Consider the following 20540-nt stretch of genomic DNA (forward strand, 5'->3'; position numbering starts at 1 on the left):
TTGCAAGTTATGATCAATCTATTTATCAAGTTTCATGATCCTAGGCATAATTGTTCTTGAGTTATCATTGAGTTATCATCCGGAAACCATTTTACTATTTTGGGTCACCGTGACCTTGACCTTTGACCTAGTGACCTGAAAATCAATAGGGGTCATCTGCGAGTCATGGTCAATCTACCTATCAAGTTTCATGATCCTAGGCATAAGCGTTCTTGATTTATCATCCGGAAACCATTTTACTATTTCGGGTCACCGTGACCTTGACCTTTGACCTAGTGACCTGAAAATCAATAGGGGTCATCCTGCGAGTCATGATCAATCTATCTATCAAGTTTCATGATCCTAGGCATAAGCGTTCTTGAGTTATCAACCAGAAACCATTTTACTATTTCGGGTCACCGTGACCTTGACCTTTGACCTAGTTACCTCAAAATCAATAGGGGTCATCTGCGAGTCATGATCAATGTACCTATAAAGTTTCATGATCCTAGGCATAAGTGTTCTTGAGTTATCATCCGGAAACCACCTGGTGGACGGACCGACCGACCGACCGACAGACCAACCGACATGTGCAAAGCAATATACCCCCTCTTCTTCGAAGGGGGGCATAATTAGAGAGCGGACACCATGCTAAATGCTTGAAATGCACTAAGTGACCCCGTGACCTAGTTTTTGACCCGGCATGACCCATATTCGAACTTGACCTAGATATTGTCTATACACAACTTCTGACCAAGTTTGGTGAAGATCGGATGAAAACTATTTGAATTAGAGAGCGGACACTGCTGTGGACGCTGACCGCCCACCGCCCACCCGCGGCTTGCCCGCCCGCCAAGGGTGAAACTATAATACGTCCCGTTTTTAAAAACGGGCGTATAAAAAGGCAAGTCTGAATGTTTAACTTCAGAACTCTTGAGAGACCAGCTCCCCTCACCTCATTATGGAAGACCCTGTACGCCTGCTTCAATGCCTTGGACTGCTTGACCTCCTGACCTTCATCATCCGAGATGACCTCCAGCTTGCAGAACCCATCATCCGCTGTGACCTTGAAAGTGATACACAGAGAGTTCACAAATAGTTCATTAGAGACATAATAAACTTATCCCATATTGCTTTAGAATTTACAAGAGCTGTACCAAGACAGCATGCTCTGCTATTCTTCCGTTTTGAAGTATAATGTACATTTTCTGTCAGTCACCTGTTACCTAGACAACAAAGATATAGTTAAGGTTGAATATCTGTAGTATAGGATGTGTAATCTATAAGGTAAACATTTAAAAAATTAGTTAATCAACAAGAAATGTGACGCGCGTTTGTAATATGAAGTACCCACACTGATCCAACATTATTCTAACCGCTTAAACCCGTGGTTGCACTTTACTGAAAAAATACTTATTTGTTTAAACAAGAGCACCGCATAACGAGTGCCACACTGGGCTGCAAAAGCTTGTCAGAATTTTTTTTTTTTTTTTAGAGGTCACAGTGACCTTGACCTTTGACTTAGTGACCCAAAATAGGTGTGGCATGTAGAACTCATCAAGGTGCATCTACATATGAAGTTTCAAAGTTGTAGGTGGAAGCACTTTGATTTTAGAGGCAATGTTAAGGTTTTTGTTTAAGTTTTATATTAGAGGTCACAGTGACCTTTGACCTAGTGATCCCAAAATGGGTGTGGCGTGTAGAACTCATCAAGGTGCATCTACATATAAAGTTTCAAAGTTGTAGGTGGAAGCACTTTGATTTTAGAGCCTATGTTAAAGTTTGATATTAGAGGTCACAGTGACCTTTACCTTTGACCTAGTGAACCAAAAATGGGTGTGGCGTGTAAAACTCATCAAGGTGCATCTACATATGAAGTTTCAAAGTTGTAGATGGAAGCACTTTGATTTTAGAGCCAATGTTAAGGTTTTAGCACGACCCCATATGGCGGACGAGCAGGCTATGACAATAGCTCAGGTTTTCTCCAAAAACAGCCTCGCTAAAAATCATGATACCTATAGAAAACTCTTACGACATGAGCGGACTCGACACTTTATCCCATTAAAAATGGTGAAATATTTAAAAAGAGATCCTTAAACATGTTAACTGGGTCACGCTTTATTCTCCCAACACAGACTCGAAAGTCACGTGGTATAGGAACCGTGATGTAAGGTACCAACACGATAAATTTCAGAACAATATTTCCATCTACACTTAAGTTATTATGCGCAATCATTGTAGATATTTTCAGTGACCTTGGCCCAACTGGCCCTCAAATACAACCACATTCTAAGTCTAGATAGAGTTAAGATAGAGATAGGAGTTGCCATACACACCTTAATTATTTTAATTTCAGAAATACAAAAAGCACAATAAGGAGCATAATTGCTGGTTAAAGTTATTGGCCTTGGTCTGTGATTTTGCACAGTGATCTTGATGACAAGTTTGAAGCTTCATTTGAATATCTGTAGTAGTTTAAAGGAGCCTTTTCACGTTTTAGTAATTGAAAAAAAAATTAAAAATTGTTTTAGATTCGCAAATTTTTGTTATATTTATGATATTTGTGAGGAAACAAATACTGAACATTTACCATGCTCTAAAATAGCCATTATATTCATCATTTGACAATTTAACAAGGGACAAAATAGTCACAAAACCAGGTTTTCAATTTGAAAAAAAGTCTGATAAAGGGAGACAAGTCACTGATTGTAAAAAATTAACCCCCTTTGTTTCAAAATGAATATATTTTTAGTTGTGGTGACCTTGACCTTGGAGATATTGACGTAATTCTTTCGTGCGACACACTGTCCAATGATGGTGAACAAATGTGATTTTAAAATCTCACAATGAATGACATAGTTATGGCCCGGACAAGCTCATTTATGGCCATTTTTTACCTTTGAACTCAAAGCGTGACCTTGACCTTGGAGATATTTATGTAATTCTTGTTCCGCCCGCCCACCTGCCAGCCTGCCCGCCCGCCCACCCCCTCGCCGACATTCACCAATCTAATAACCATTTTTTTCCTTCGGAAAACCAGGTTAATAACCAGTTTTTTCCTTTGGAAAATCCTGGTTAAAAATCTGAAAATTATAAAGCGTTGCAACGCAAAACGATTGAATAATTTGTTTGGAGAGTTCTGTTGTTGTCATTATATTTTGTGGAACTACGAGGATTGCTAATATAAAGTATAAAAAAAATTCTTAATTGTATGAGCACGGATGGCCAAGTAGTCAAAGTGGGTAGACTTTTACTCCAGGGGTCAGTGGTTCGAGCCCTGATGCGGGTTACTTTTTTTTCTTTTTTTAATTTTTTTCTTGATTTCTTAATGGAGCTTTTTAGATCCAATGTTTGCATTTATCATTATAAAGCATTTAATGGCAATCTTCAATACATGCCAAAATCTGTAAAAATGCCCCTTTAAAATATACCTTCTTGTTACATGCAACTTCAACCTAAATTACAACTATATAGCACCCAAACCTAAATCTTACATTTAGTACACAATGCAGCATTATCATGCATTATGGCTGGTTGAAGTTATAAGGTTGTTCAATGAAATGCTAATCTGGACTGACACTTTGCACGATGCATTATGCCCAGTTTACACAGAACAAGACACAATTGATCAAATTTGAAGCTATATTAATACCCGTAATGTTATTTCGGCATTGTCTTCAGTTTGATGCTGTGGTTAAGGTAAACGTGCAACATTTACATTTAATCAGGGACGACACTTTCTGCCTAAACCAGATTTTCTGTAAAAAGGGACTTCCTTTAAATGAAAAATGCCATTAAAGCAGAAAGTGTCGTCCCTGATAAGCCTGTGCAGACTGCACAGACTTATCTGGGTTATAGACACTTTATGCACATTCATTTTGCCAAGTTTTCACAGAACATTACATAATTAATAACGCCACTTGAAATACTGTTTAGAACCAGATATTACCGTTTTCACTCTTAGATGTACATAACTGTATTAATACTTGTTTAGATCTTAGAGGATGTTGAACTTTTTAAACTAAAAAATACGAATAAAGCCTATTCCTTAATTGTATCCCTACATTTTTAACCCTAATTGTTTTCTCTGCAACAATTATACCACATTTTTGTTCGCAGGGTTGTCGAGGTAAATGCCTACTTTCAGCCAGAAAATACCTAGTTACAATGAATTACAGAACAGTAACACCATACTTAAGAAAGCAAATTGAATACCTTGAAAAAACCTTAATGTCATTTAGTAATCTATATATTCTCACTTAGTGTTACATTCTCAAAATATTGAAGTTCTAACATGTAAAATAATGCTTAAACATGGCGCTGGGAAATTTTAGAACCCAGCCAATGAAATCACAGAATTCATATAAAAAGTTTCCAACATATCACATTCACTTTGATAAAATGAAAAGGTAAACTCATAAATAGAATTATATATATGGGCAGGCCTAAATGGAAGGGAGCCCTGCCCTGCCCTTCTGAAGCTCCACCCTGCCATCCTGAGGCCCTGCCCTGCATTTCTTTTTTACATGTTTACACATTTAAAAATTTCTAAATCTCTTATTACATTGTTATTAATGTATTCCTCACTCTATACATTTTATTTGCATGGTTTAATAATACTGGAAATAATATATTCTAACAATTATAAATAACACAAAAATTAAACTGCAACAGTGAGAATTCCAGATACGACCGCACACTAAAAAGTGCCCTTTTGACAAAATACTTCGCGTCAAGAGTGCCATTTTGACAAAATAGCCCCCCCCCCTGCTCTTTTCAAATACTAGCTGGAGCATTGTATGGGAGAAACATATATTACTGGTAATTACATGACTTGTATATCATGTTACTTAAAAATAAACAAATAAACAAAGTTTGCAGCCCCAGAGGATAAAAATGCATTAAAGAATATAAAATCAATGCCTTACTTGATATATTTTGTGTCTTTAATTGTAACCTTAGTAATTGTTTTATAAAGCTTGTGCAATTAAAAGACCCCTAATTTAATTGATTACCCGGGCACACATGTAAACAAGCCAATACTTTGTGTTTAGAGTGTACACAGAGGGGGTAATCATGTGATAGACAAGATGGCGACGTCCATACCGAGACAGTTATTTTTCGCTGTTTTATACCCTTTATTACTTCTGTTTATTTTTTAAATGACACTCACTTTCCAGCCATATCAGTAAGAAGGTGATTAGCAATACTTCATATTTTAATTCGCTTTATATCTCGACTTTACTCAGGTGCAAATTTTCTTAGTGGAGCCCTAATTAGGTCATCTTGCTAAGAAATTTTGCACCGAGTAAAGTCAAGATATAAAGCGAATATTACCTCGAAATAAAAGCCTTTCTTTCTAATATGGCTGGAAAGTGAGCAGAATAAAAAATAATAATACAAGTAGTAAAGGGTATTAAACGACGAAAAATACCTGCCTCGGAATGGACCTCGCCATCTTGTTTGTCACGTGATTACCCCCTCTGGTACAATAGTGTGTAAAAATTCACAGATCATGCTTTTTACTTTATGACAGGCCAAGTCGCTAAAAAAGGCAAATTGTGTCAATTAATGGATTTCAAAAGATCCCTACCCTTGATTAAAAAGGGATGTTGAAAGCCACAGTTTCCTTGAATGAAACCCTGACTGCATGTGTCATAAATTACGTTGAATTTAAAATAAAATAAAACATTTATTCTAACCTTCAAGCTTGACCCTTCTGAAACCGCGCCCTTTAATCCCATGATGCAATCTTCAAGACTTGGCTCCTCCCCCTTCTCCACAAGCTCGCCTTGTTGGCACGTGTGCTTGAACCGTGCCAGGGCCACAGTGTAGTAATGTCGCAACACCATCGTCTCCTTCAGGAATACGTCAGCCCTTTCAATAATCTGGTCATACTGTAAAACAATATACCGTCTTTATAATTAAATTATTGATGTCATGAGACCATTTGAGTTTATCTCAGAATTTTTAGGCCCACTACAAATCTATGCGGCCAAGTGCTCATTGATCATGCAATTTATATCTTTGATAGGTATAAGTATGCTTCAATACTTCTGCACATGGGTTTGATTTCCCCTCTTTTGAGACGACTTCCTCCTTTTTAATATCAATTAAAACATTCTCTTTACTTTACTGGATCTTTTAATAGATAACTTTACTTATGTTCTTTACTTTACTGGATCTTTTTAAAGCAGTTATAGTTACTTTATATAAAGGGCTTTAAGAACTTACCTGAATCCCATCCATCCAATGTAGGAATGACTACGTACAGCTAATACAAACATTAACCCAACACCTTTATGCCTTTTCCCATTACCACTAAGATATGTATGTTGACGTATTTATAGTCCTTAGTCTAAAAAGTGATACTTAATTAAAGGCATTTCATACTAGATTTAGGTTTTACAGGCTTCATTTCCATCCCTTAGATACTGATAAGTAGCAAACAGCATAAAACCTGAACAGACTTCGAGACTCACTGGCTGTTCTGGTTTTATGCTATTTAAACATAGCCTTTTTTTTCACTTCGCTTCTGAGTGGGAAAGTGTTAATATATTTAAGAAGTACTAAGATTAGTGCGTTAGTTTTCTAAATGGAATAGGGTTAAATAAAAGAATATCCCACTTACTTACTGTTACATTGTGAACTATCTCTTAAAATATGTGCATCAATAAAACAAGAAAATAATTTTTTATAGGACATTATTCAAGCATGCAGTTGATGCTAATAGAGTCCACAAATTATTCAGGGTTTTGTCTTCCAGTAAAACCAATAGTACTCTGGCTTGTTCAAATACATCTTAGGGACTAAACAACCGCTGCAATGTTACTCATCACAAAGTTCAAAGGAACACACTCAGAAAAACGTTGAAAGTGAAAACTTTGTCGCACATAGCCAAATTGTATTGAGATGATATATAAGTTCCAATTCAATTGCTTGAGAAATGTATAACATTTTGTGCAGACCAACTGATCAACATACAAAGTGACACTAGTATAGGCCCTTCAAAATCTGCAGGGGTAAAATTATTACAAAATAGAAAATTGTTGGTTATACAGTAACGTATCATGCACTGTCTCTTTCTATAAAATGTTGACCCAGACATTAATCTGGTCATGAGAAAATTATCAATTTTAAAAAATAATTTAGAATCCTTTGACAGTGAATGGAAACTATGTAATGCCATAATGTCTCATAAACATGAAATTTAAACTAGATTATTGTTGTAGTTGTTATTACAGCTTTTTACAAATGCTAGTTATCGCGTACTGTTACTCAAAAAAATTAAATGTAGGACCAAAGTGTCATAAAATATAATTACATACACCTACTTGTGTTTCTCAATACCTTTGTCATCTGTTATTTCAACTTATACACTATTGTCTGTCCAAAACATTGAACATATCTATATTATTATATGCACTTTTTATATTTTATCTAATATATATATGCCTTTTTCATCTGCTCATACAATTTATACATCCTCGATTGTCTTTCTACACTTGAAAATGGCTTTTTTTCCCCTTTTTATTAATTTTCTTTTTCATTAATTTTCTTTTTCAACACGAAATTGCGTATGTTCTTATCTCATCTCTGATCGCATTACATTTTTCTGTTATTGCTCATATTTTATATGTAATTGTGAGCAATCTTGAAATAATATGTGTTGAAAAAAATCTGGACATTCACAATATACATACATTCATACTGGTTGATATGTTGCTACTGATACACTGTCACAAATCGTTGGATAAGCTTTTGCTGAACATGCAGAATAATAAAAATAATGTTGCAGATGTGTCTCCAGTTACTTTAACTGGTTTTGTGGACAATGGCAAACTAGAACATAATACATTGCCACAATCCTTACTAAACTCCCCCCCCCCCCCAAAACACACACACAAATCTGACTCAAATTTCCTCACACAAACCCAGTTTTGTCAAAGTAAAAGCAGATATCCTTGAGGCTTGTTTGAAGGACATGTTACTCCGAATAAATTGATTGCTTCATGTAAAATGGTGTCTTGAATGTATGCACTTCATGGTAATGACATAAGTCATTTAAATTAATTCGCTTGAGAAACATGTAATGCTTCTTCCATTAAAAAACTTAAAAGTTCAAGGGCACATTACTTAGGAATATGTTAATCATGAAAGTGATGGCTTGCACTTTTACACAATTACCCTTTGTGGTGATGACATTTTTTCAAGTTGCAATTTATAGCTTTAGGAATGTAAAAGGACTTAGCTCTGCAAACTCGCAATATTTTATGAAAAAAATGGCGACTTGCAAAGGCACATAAATCTGAAGCTTTAAGAAATAGATCCATGCTGGTGAAAATTATGTCTTGCACAAAAAAACTTAATAGTTATTACAAATTTTAAGTGTCAATTCAATCATTTAAGAAATGTAGAAGTCTACTCCACAATCTTACAACATTTAAAGCAGACAGGCCAACAATCCCACAGACGATGTAATATACATTTAATATAATCAAAATTACCAAGTTGTCAATCCAAAATATAATTAAATATTTCCTTTTATCAGATTTGTGTCTGCTCTTTCCAGACCACTTTGCTGTTTAATTATTAAACTGATGTCCAAAACAATCCTTTTCACAGTGTGACTTATTTTAATATAAATATTTTAATTTATCCCATCATCAGACATGCAAAATTGTCGAATATAGACCAATGTGGAATATATTTTCCTTTATTTCGGCAATGCTGAAATATAGCTGTCACGCCCGGCAGACTCTTATATCAGTCTTGTGTGGAGGATAGTCATATTAATCAACTATAAAGTAATCATTTTAGTAAAATCGAATCAGATTCAACAAAATAAACAATTTGATACCAAGATGTGTAATATTTTAAACACAAAATGCAACACAAAAAGCAAAAAAACATTGTTTACAAATATAAAGTGCGCGTACTCATGACGTCATTATTAACACGTCAAACGACAAAAGTCATATTCTTTCCCGCTAAAGCTGCAGATTTTTAGTATTTTTTTCATTATTTCTTTAAAATCAGGGACATATATGATAAAAAGAAAAACAGGTTAGTGCCTGATCTTTTTGTAATATATTAGGCTCGGCACGAATAAAATAATAAAACAATGTTTTCTTAAAATAACTTTAGGATTTTCCGTGTAGTTCTATTTTCCTATTCTATTTTTAAAGAAATAATTGACAACTAAGAAAATTGATGGGATAAATCGAATACTAGGTCGGTGCCGAAAGGCTTGTGGTTCAGATTTTCTCAGCCTCGCAAATATTAAAATTTTAATATGATTATTTTAATATGGATTTTTTAATATAAATGTTTTAATATAAATATTTTAATATAAATTTTTACTTTAAGAGGACAATCATTAAATTCTTAGAAACAGAAATATTTGTTCAGGCATTCCAAGAAAATATTGAAATATTACTAAAAGACTTATATTTGCCTGATTTTATTGCAAATTTATTTGGCAGTTTGTAAATGTCAATGACATATGTTATCTCTACTAATCATTTTCAGTCAAAAGAAGACATTGGCATTTTGTGAAGTCTGCAAATGCCATGCCTTCAACAATATTAAATAATATTTCATTACTTTACACTTACAGAAGAAATCCCAGACAAAACAAATCAATCATAAATTGATCTGACGCACTATAAAACCATTTCATAACTATCTTTTGGTGCATCTTACCTAAAATAAAAAATAACCGCAAATAGCTTGTCCCAATTATAACTTGAGATATGTCCTTTAAATCCTTTTTCCATTAGTTCTGAAAATTGTGTTAAAAGCTGGAAAGACTTAAGAAACCCTTTACCATTTGTTCAAAGCTCCACATATTATCTTGAAAAGTATTAGATCAACAGATATTTCTTTAGATTCCTTATTTTCGACAACCTTTGATATTTACATCTATATTATGCAAACAAGATAAGCTGATGTAACTTATTGCTCTTAAAGAGAGTTTCTATTTGTCTATTAATCTTTACTATTCTGTGCCTTTAATTTGATCAATGGCAAACGCAACATTGTTGCTACTTTTATTATGTTGGTCTTTCCACTTTTATTTAATGTCCTAACCTACTGCTATCAAAGTGGTGAATTATCGAAATGATTCATCACATCTTGTGCTTCATGGCAAATGGAACCATATTATATGCAAGCAATTGGTTGAACAAACTGAAACGCTAGCTTGTTGTACATTTGGCATACAAATTTTTAATTTTTAAACTTTAAACTCTATGGGTTTTTTTTGTGATTCTGAACAGCAACATCATTTTTTTTAATTGTACAGCTTAGGCACAAAATAGTCCAGATTGTCACTAAGACACCCCAATACAGACTAATATGGTAAATTTGCTTCAGGAGTCTATTGGATCGAAGGTTTCAGGTAAAATCAAAACATAATGTTTAGAATATATATTTATGAACCGTCTGTTATGTTGGAAGGTAGAAGAAACCATTAATATAAAGGCATATGCAAGAAAATACCCTTGTAGGATGTTTCTCATATATCAATTGTCCAATGTCCATGTATATATGACTTTTTTCGGCGTTAGCTGTATACGCCAGCTTTTCACCTTAGCCTAACCTTTGTTAGCGTCCAAAAGAATTCAAATAAAACTTCCAGCGGCCAAGTACAGATGAATACACTTCATTGACTGCATTGGCTGATTTGAGAATACGACCAGAACATTGGAAACATGTCCGCGTCTTTGTAACACTGGTTTACAGCGTGTTCAGCATGAAACAATTTTATATCTAATGAAAAGGCTTAATAGACAGTTTTACACTCAATCTCGACATCAATACAGTTTGTGCGTCCACCTTTTATTTTCAGAAGATTTTCAGCACGAGAACGTTTGCACTTAAAGGCTATTTTCTCATATTTAGTACTAACTTCCATATTCCTGTCAACATGTTAACATGTTAAAGTATAGAGAGCAGTGGAAGCGAAGACTCACTTTAATGCATTGCATTTCAACTCGCGAGGTATATTGGGTCAATTTGCGGCCACTGTGTGTGAATGTCAGAGTTAACATACAGGTCATCGCTGCGTCTCTACCCTATGTGCTGATCGGAGTTCGCGGCCAGGAAAATAATCGTTACATAATAAAGACGCTATAGCGTGAACTAGGTGAACTGGAATTTTCTTTAGACCAGACAGATGTTAAATGAAGATATCCAGCGATATCATATGGTATGTCAATAATAGATTCTTAATGTGTTTTACAACAATACCATGATAAATATTATTTTTAATTAATTTAACAAGAATTATGCCATCATATTGACTAATGAATTAAGCATGAGCGCAATTATTCTCGATACTGTTAATAATCGAATCAAATAGCAACGCCAGACAAACCACTAATACAGGTTTGTTCGAAGAACGCGCATATAAATATTAAAAATATATACGGATACTTCGCGTGTGGCCGGTTGACTCATATGTTTTAATTCCACTTCCATTCTTCTTTTGTTTTTCTGTTTTGTATCTATACGTTTATGACCAGCAATATGTAATAATGTAAAATAAGCCGCGAAAACTCCGCGTATCATCCCGTACTGCGTTTGCTGCAGCTAAGAACTGCACAGAAAAAGACATTCGCTATCTTTGATCTCATTCATTGAAGTCTTTACCTTTCATTAACTGCAACCACAATCAACGCCGTATAGCTTTTTTAAAGATATTTCTTGTTTGTATTAAAAATCATTTGTGTTTGAAGAAAATGCAATTTCTCTTGAGTGAATCATTTTAAAACCAAACAAAATCTTTAACCTATTAAATTGTAACTGGCATAACATCAAAAAAGAAAATAAGCTTACAACTTTAATTGGAAATTATCAAAGTTAACGCCCCCCCCACCCCATCACCCTTCAACAAAATCCTGCATCTATGCTTAATGATATTTGTTGTCTGTGCTTACTTGTTGTTGTTAAATAAATTGTTTGCACCCTTTATTTGTTTGTTGCTTTGTTGCTTTATTACAGATTTGTACATATTGCTTCATGCTTAAGAAATGCTTTTTTAAAATGATGCAGTTTTCACAAATAAACTATAAATGTTAACATGAATATCACATGACGAGGCTTTTTTTCTCATTATTTTCCCATTCTCAATAAAACAAGTACATAACCTACTGCTATTTAGGAGACAAGTTTTGAACTGGTGATTTCTATGTCTTGACCTTTACCAAGAACATACCAGAATGACTGATGTTATTAGTTTTTTATATACGGTAATTTTCCAATATTCTGTTCGTATTTTCTGCAATTGGCGTTCAACAATCCTGTAGTGCATACAGATAAACCTTGATAGACATTTGCCGTAATTCATGTAATTCAATTTCCGAACCAAGAACATCTGAATTAGACGTAATGCAAAATGGAATGAAACGGGAGAAAATAGCATCGAGTAATTCCCACTTCATCCTCAGAAAAGTACCTATCATCAGACGGGCAATAAAATTAAGCCCAGGGAGATTTTATTGGCAAAAAGAGCAATCATTTGGAACTTAATGTACATAACATTTAATCTGTGGCAGCAGACAGAAAATGCAAATCTGAGGATGTGACATTTTTTAACTTTAAATCTATGTATTCTCAAGGGGAATTATAGCAAAACATTTTAGATTGTTAATAGTGAATGGGTCTCTTCTACGTTCACAGCATGACAAAGACAATTGCTAGCTAGGATAGTATTAATAATGAGTTTTTTGTCATATGTGTATCTATAATATTATTATAACCGTTATATACTCCTGTATGCTTTTTGAAGTGTTTATAGTCCATTAGAAAATCAAATTAAATTGAAGACCTTTCTTAATAGATTCAAGTTTTAAAAGCTTCATATCCAACCCTCAATACACTGATGCGAAGCAAACAGCATAAAACCTAAACAGACTTCAAATTAGTAGCAGGCTTTTCTGTATTTATGTTGGTTTCAAACAGCCATTTTCACTATGCTTGTGAGTGAGACAGGGTTAAGTTCTTTTTTATAATTGACCTGTTTTCTTAAAGAATCTTAACCTATTTTGTTACTTGATCCAATTTTATGATGGAGAATACAAAATAAAGTTTCACTGCATGGCTTAACAACAGCAAAAACTGCTAATGCAATGTTTCTTGTTGGTACAGTGTCATGACCCAGTGTGAAATTGCTGACTTGCATATAGTATGTTAATATTACTATAATCAGCATTATTATTTTATTATTATTGTAAAATAATAATTATTTAGCCAAATACATTGTTTTTAGTAACAAATAATAATGCAACAAATATAATAAATCATTTTAAATCGACGAATTGCATAAGATAACAATTATAAACATGGATGATTCAATAAAAATGAATCTTTGATTTAAATACTAACAGCAACAGTGTACTTATCAACAAAAATGCTTTATTTTACATCATTTTCAGTATTTTTATCTCTTCATATTAATTTTAAAAAATAACTCATTTTTTTCTAAATTATACATGTGTATGATCTATGATGGTATATGGGAAGAAACTCTATTCAGAAATAGGTTAATTCATTTATAAGATTCAGTTCAATATCAATCATATAATAAATTAATATTTATTTTATGATATCCTGTAATTTACATAGAAATACAAGTGATAAAAATGGTACAGTCATTTAAACAATTAAATTAACATTAAAATTTGTTATCAACATTAAAAATTACCAATACATTTATCAATGTTTTGCTCTGGAATAACTTTTTCCTGATACCATTACTAAATAATGGTAAATCTCTTGTCAGTGGATTATCTAACACCCCTGATACGGCGTTTCGATTACACGCGGAAGTAGGTACAGAGTGCTCTTTTAAAGTAGGAAATATTGATAAACTATTTTTCTGGCGATTTAAACAGGAATTTATAGAGAGAATTTGAAAATCATCAGGGTCCATTTTTTCAATCTCCAATTCATGAAAAACTTATTTTTGAACGCCAACCAGAAATTGTAATCGCCAAATGCAATTTTGGCAATCAGTAATGATAACGTAGGTGTAATACTAAGCTTCATATTACCTATTTTGTGACTTCAAGTTTGGAAGTTAGACAATAGTAAATGAAATCACATTTGTATTTTTATTGGAAATGATCCAGTCTATTTTTATCATCATAATAAATAAGGCAAAAATAATCACTAAGATTTAACATTTGATTTGAAGTGACTCAAACTTAACCTTTCAATACACTACAAAAACTGTGTCAACTCAATGATCCTAGATAGCCAACATTCAATATCTTTAAGCCTAGGCTCTGACCATAGCTAGCCATCATTTAATATATTTTAGCCTAGGCTCTGACCATAGCTACCCAACATGCAATATCTGTTTACTATGGCCTTTCACCATAGCTAGCCAACATCCAATATTTTTTAGCCTAGGATCTGATCATAGATAGCCATCATTCAATATCTTTTAACCTGGACTCTAACCATGGCTAGCCATCATTTAATATCTTTAAGCATTGACTCTAACCAAAGCTAGCCAATATTCAATATTTTTAAGCCTGGACTCTGACCATAGCTAGCCAACATTCAATATCTTTAAGCCTGGACTCTGACCATAGCTATCCAACATTCACTATCTTTAAGCCTAGGCTCTGACCATAGCTACCCAACATTCAATATCTTTTAGCCTGAACTCTGACCATAGCCTAGCCAACATTCAATGTCTTTAAGCCTGGACTCTGACCATAGCTAGCCATTATTCCATATCTTTAAGCATGGACTCCTTGACCATAGCTACCCAACATTCAATATATTTTTTCTAAACTCTGACCATAGATAGCGAACATCCAATTTTTTTAGCCTAGGCTCTGACCATAGCTAGCCAACATTCAATATCTTTTAGCATGGACTCTGACCATATCTAGCCAAAATTCAATATCTTTTAGCCTTGACTATGTCCATAGATAGCCAACATTCAATATCTTTAGCCTGGACTCTGACAATAGCTAGCCAACATTCAATATATTTTAGCCAAGGCTCTGACCATAGCTGCCCAATATGCAATATCTGTTTACTATGGCCTTTGACCATAGCTAGCCAACATGCAATATCTGTTTACTATGGCCTTTGACCATAGCGTGCCAACATGCAATATCTGTTTACTATGGCCTTTGACCATAGCTAGCCAACATGCAATATCTGTTTACTATGGCCTTTGACCATAGCTACCCAATATGCATTATATGTTTACTATGGCCTTTGGCCATAGCTAGCCAACAGGCAATATCTGTTTACTATGGCCTTTGTACCATAGCTAGCCAAAATGCAATATCTGTTTACTATGGCCTTTGACCATAGCTACCCAACTTGCAATATTGTTTACTATTGCTTTGACCATAGCTAGGCAACATGCAATATCTGTTTACTATGGCCTTTGACCATAGCTACCCAACATGCAATATCTGTTTACTATGGCCTTTGACCATAGCTAGCCAACATGCAATATATGTTTACTATGGCCTCTGACCATAGCTATCCAACATGCAATATCTGTTTACTATGGCCTCTGACTAAAGCTACCCAACATTCAATATCCATTTATTAAGGCCTCTGACCATAGCTACCCAACATGCAATATCTGTTTACTATGGCCTCTGATCATAGCTAGCCAACATGCAATATCTGTTTACTATGGCCTCTGACTAAAGCTACCCAACATTCAATATCCATTTATTAAGGCCTCTGACCATAGCTACCCAACATGCAATATCTGTTTACTATGGCCTCTGATCATAGCTAGCCAACATGCAATATCTGTTTACTATGACCTCTGGTCATAGCTAGCCAACATTCCATATCTTTTAACAAGGACTATTCATCATTCAACATCCTTTATCCTGACCAAGCTGAGATTTTTATCACATTACTTATCAGTTGTAAGTCCATGAAACTTGATGAGGTCTCGTGCTTAGAATAATAAAGTAAATAATTGTAAGCAGCTTTTAGAATCCTGCAGATTCTAATCAATACCGACAAAACAACACAATAATTTGCAAAAAAAACGTGTCACATCTCCATTGAATTAAGTATCTTAATTCTTTTTCTTTCTCTCTCATTTCCGGATTGCCTGTGTGGTCTTAATGGAAGAGTAACATTAAAAAAATGTATGTTTTTGTCTTAAAGGAAATAGAAAAACACATGAGAAACTATGTATGTAAAAATAACTGTACTTTTTGCACAAAAATGTGTTTCTATATTTAGACTGGTGTACAATTGTTACATTAACTATGAGTTTAATTAGCTTCTATCTCAAAATTGCTACTGAAATAGAAGTTCACACAATTGTTTTATTAATTCCCAGTAATCATTAAGGCAGTAGCAGTTATATTGTCCTTATTTAGTATCCTATAATTGTTGGTACTAAAATAAAATAATTATTGGTTATTACTAATAGTGGCAGTGGGAGGATATCTAATATGTTTAATATGCTAGCACTAAAAATCCTGCTCAAGGGAATTCAACATCATGATATGCAGGTCAAAGAATTTTAACTGATGTTCATTTAAAATGATATTATGGGCATCTAACAGTTTATAGGTGTCTAACGCAACCTTTGTTTATTTTTCTTGTTTTACACTTCATATACACTTATATTTGTTAATGCAGCATCAAAATACTAAAACACTATCCCAGAAAGAGAAAAATAATGCATTTGAATATCAACTGTACTTTCGTTTTGACAACTGACGACAGAAATGATTCGATTTACGATGTGAATCTAATGTAGTTTTAGTGCAGATTCGTTCATACGGCACAAAGACACTATTTTGTTTTATGAATCATTTCGGCTTAGAGGACTCACCGGTCATGAAAAAATATGGAATATAATATATACTTTTTATAAACAACAGGTAGCAAGATGACTTGCAGATAATTAGTCAGTAACCACATTTTAACTAACTCTTTTGACCTGTTTATTCTTTTCAGCTCAATTCAACAGTGAAAAATGCCCATAATATCACTTTAAATGGGTTGGAACAATTATATCACATTTTTTGGAGACACAGGATAAACAATTCAAAATCAATATCCTGAATAATGTCAATGAAAAAACATTTCAAATTGATGCTCATTTTGAAAGTTTGTATACAGTATTCATAAGATGTTTAAATAATCTGTGTGTTAATTTATGTCAATGAGGTTGCTCCATTAGAATGCTGAATTATGAGAAGACTTATGATAAAATCCCACACCTGCCAAGATAACTCTTATAAGACTCATGAACAAGGGACAAATCTTACAATGTATAAACTGCAATGTCAAGCTATTACTATTACTAATGTATTTATAATTTTGGGGTATGCTTGTATTAATTGTGTTGGGCAACCATTGAACAGGAGGGCCCTCCTCACCTGCCAGCTATGGTGACAACTAACAAAACAAGAGCATGAACAAGGTCAGAGAGACGTGAGAAGAGGGTGAGCCAATAACTGCACTAGCCAGACATTTTCCGAATGGGATCTCACATTTTACACCAAAACTGGGGAACAGGAGAGTTCCTTATTGAAAAATGTAGTCAAAGGGAAACAACCCAATAAAAAAATATATCCCACTTAAGCATTTACAGTGCAAAAATTGACAAACATAATTTCTGCAACACATTAGTAAAGCAGTTAAACTAAAGTTCATAAAAAAATTAATAAATGTGTGTTTTATCTATATTAATAATATGTTCACTGTATCATCTCCACCGCATATATGATGTCACATTTATTATTTACTAATTATTTAGTAAAAAAGCTGATGCCATTTTTATTATTTTGGATAGTGACGCCAATAACGTCATGAGTGTTTGTTGTAGTTTTTTTTCAGAAAAATGGCTTTCTACAGATTTAAAAAGTTTTAATTTCACATGGACGATTAATTAATATATATTTATTGTAGAATCAAAATAATATCTAACTAAATGATTAAGGTACAACCAAATATTTTTCAATCCAATGATTTGTATTCAAACTAAATGGGCTATTGACCTCGTGGTTTAATTCCTACCCATCTGAAGTCCAAACCATTGGTTATTACCTCATCCACTTAACCTGAAGTTCTGAACATAATTTCTCAAATAATTACAGATGTGTGTGCTATCATGTGTATGTAATTATTCTAAACATTAGTTTGTTCTGAAGAACAAGAGTACAAGATTAATGTATTCTTGTATACCTCCTACAAAAATGACCTAATCCAATTGGCTTAACATGTCCATGGAGTATTTTTCATACTACCCCGAGTAATTTCCATACCCTGCCGAGTAATCAAGTAGTCGGTTGAGATATAATCCTTACACCGTTAGTAACTGATGGTGTATGAGACCGCTTCGCTCTCGTATGGTATGAAATTACTGAGGGAGTATATCCCATACACCGTCAATTACTAACGGTGTAACTAATAATATCTACCGGTAAGTATTTTTGGGGTTTTATCACTCAGTTCCTTTGAATTCCAAAAATGTAACTAAAATGTTTGCAATTATTGCACTTTTTTGCATAATGTTTGGGGCAAAGTTACGATGAACAACTGGTCAATTTGTTGTGTTTTAATATAGATGTTAGTCTCATTCTAGTGTTCTCTCAAATAGAATTGAGCTTCATTCTAGTGTGTGATAATTTAGATGTAAGCTTTATTCTAGTATTCTTTAACTTCAATCTTAGCTTTATTTGAGTATTATTCAATCTAGCTTTATTCTTGCTAAGTACTACTAGAGTGTTTATTCTAGAGGACAGCTTCTTTCTAAATGTAACTTTACTACAGCTGAGAGTGTTATTCTAAATGACAGTTGTAGGAAGAATAGCTTGATACCACAAACTAAGCATGCAGATATAGAATACTACAATCTAACATAGGTCTAAATTAGAGCTTTGTAACCAAAAAGAATAATACCCCTGCATCAGACATCTCCCACCCCTTCACAGCCCTGTACTCGTTATGACAGCTTGCCCATAATTATGACGTACCATTTGGGTCAAAAGTCAACAAGACCTACTAGGTATAAAAAGAAATGTACGTCGACGTACAATATGTACGTCGACGTACATCTTTTTGTACTACCACGTACAAAATTGTACGTCGACGTACAATTTTTACCGACCCTTGAGTCGTTAGCCAATCAGAAGACCCCTTACATCTGTTGCTTTGATCCGCATGTAAAACATTCACTGCACTATTTTAAGACTCTTTATACGATTTTTATTTCAAAATTTGATTCCATATTATTTTGCCTATGCTTTCTAAACAATCGTGTTACCACAATAATACAGCGGAAGTCTACACTGGGTATTAGCAACCTGCTGTGGTGATCCCTATCCATTTGAACGTCAAGTTATGACATATAGATCAGACATCGGCAGGCTGTCTAATAAAGTGTATAATATTTATTATTTAAACCGATTTAGAATAAACACTGTCAGGTAGATACTTATTTTTAATTTATTTTTTTTTATTTCAATTTTGATATTTTTATTCATTTTGTCCTCAATTAAAAAAGAGATTTAAAGCATTTATTATGATTTTATCTGAAGGAAAAGCGGCTCAAGAGACGAGTGTTTTGATTGGCTGTTCAGACAATTTGTACGTCGACGTACAAAAATATACGTCGAAGTGTATTTCATAATTGTACGTTGACGTACAATTTTTGTACGGCGACGTACATATTGTACGTCGACGTACATTTCTCTATTTACCTAGTATATCTTGTTGACTTTCTACCCAAATGGTACTCCATACATAATACCCCTGCATCAGACATCTCCCACCCCTTCACAGCCCTGTACTTGTTATGACAGCTTGCCCATTTCTCAGTTAAAGGGCACATAACTCAGGTCTTAGTAGATTACTGCGTGTAAAGACTGTGCCTTGCACATCTTCACTTCATGGTGTTGACAATTTTGACGTTTTTATCCAATGGCTAAATAAATATATTAGTATGTCCCTCCACAGAGTTATTACAGTTTATGTAGACAGACAGACATCAGAGTGACTTGAATATATCTCCTCACAAGTTTTGTTTTAGGGTATGGATGTCTGATTCCAATGAACATAGTGAAAATATTTGTGTCAATGTAGTTTACACCTGTCAATATTTCTCCTTGCATCAGACTGACCTAGATAAATTGACAACTTCTTTTTTGTTCTAATGCATCATAAAATTTTATAACATATTAGTTTTAAGCCGCATAATGTGTACTATACAAGAGCACCGCATAACGGGTGCCACACTCGGCTACGGGTGCAGCTTTGAATAAATGAAAGCTTGTAAGAATTTTTTTTATTTTTTTTTGGGTTACAGTAACCTTGACCTTTGACCAAGTGACCCCAAAATGGGTGTGGCGTGTAGAACTCATCAAGGTGCATCTACATATGAAGTTTCAAAGTTGTAGGTGGACGTACTTTCATTTTAGAGCTAATGTTAAGGTTTTAGCATGACGCGGACGTCAGACGATGAGCTGACTATGACAATACTTCGGGTTTTCTCTGAAAACGCCGCGCTAACAACAAGAGGCAACTTAATTTCTGTCCATGTT

At 34.0% G+C, this 20540-nt stretch overlaps 1 pseudogene; it reads right to left on the bottom strand.

The window, feature by feature from the left end:
• The window catches only part of LOC127850093 (uncharacterized), a 61953-nt pseudogene that overhangs the window by 7406 nt on the left and 34007 nt on the right, over positions 1-20540 (bottom strand).

The sequence above is a fragment of the Dreissena polymorpha genome, chromosome 11, assembly GCF_020536995.1.
Source record: "Dreissena polymorpha isolate Duluth1 chromosome 11, UMN_Dpol_1.0, whole genome shotgun sequence".
Lineage (NCBI taxonomy): Eukaryota > Metazoa > Mollusca > Bivalvia > Myida > Dreissenidae > Dreissena > Dreissena polymorpha.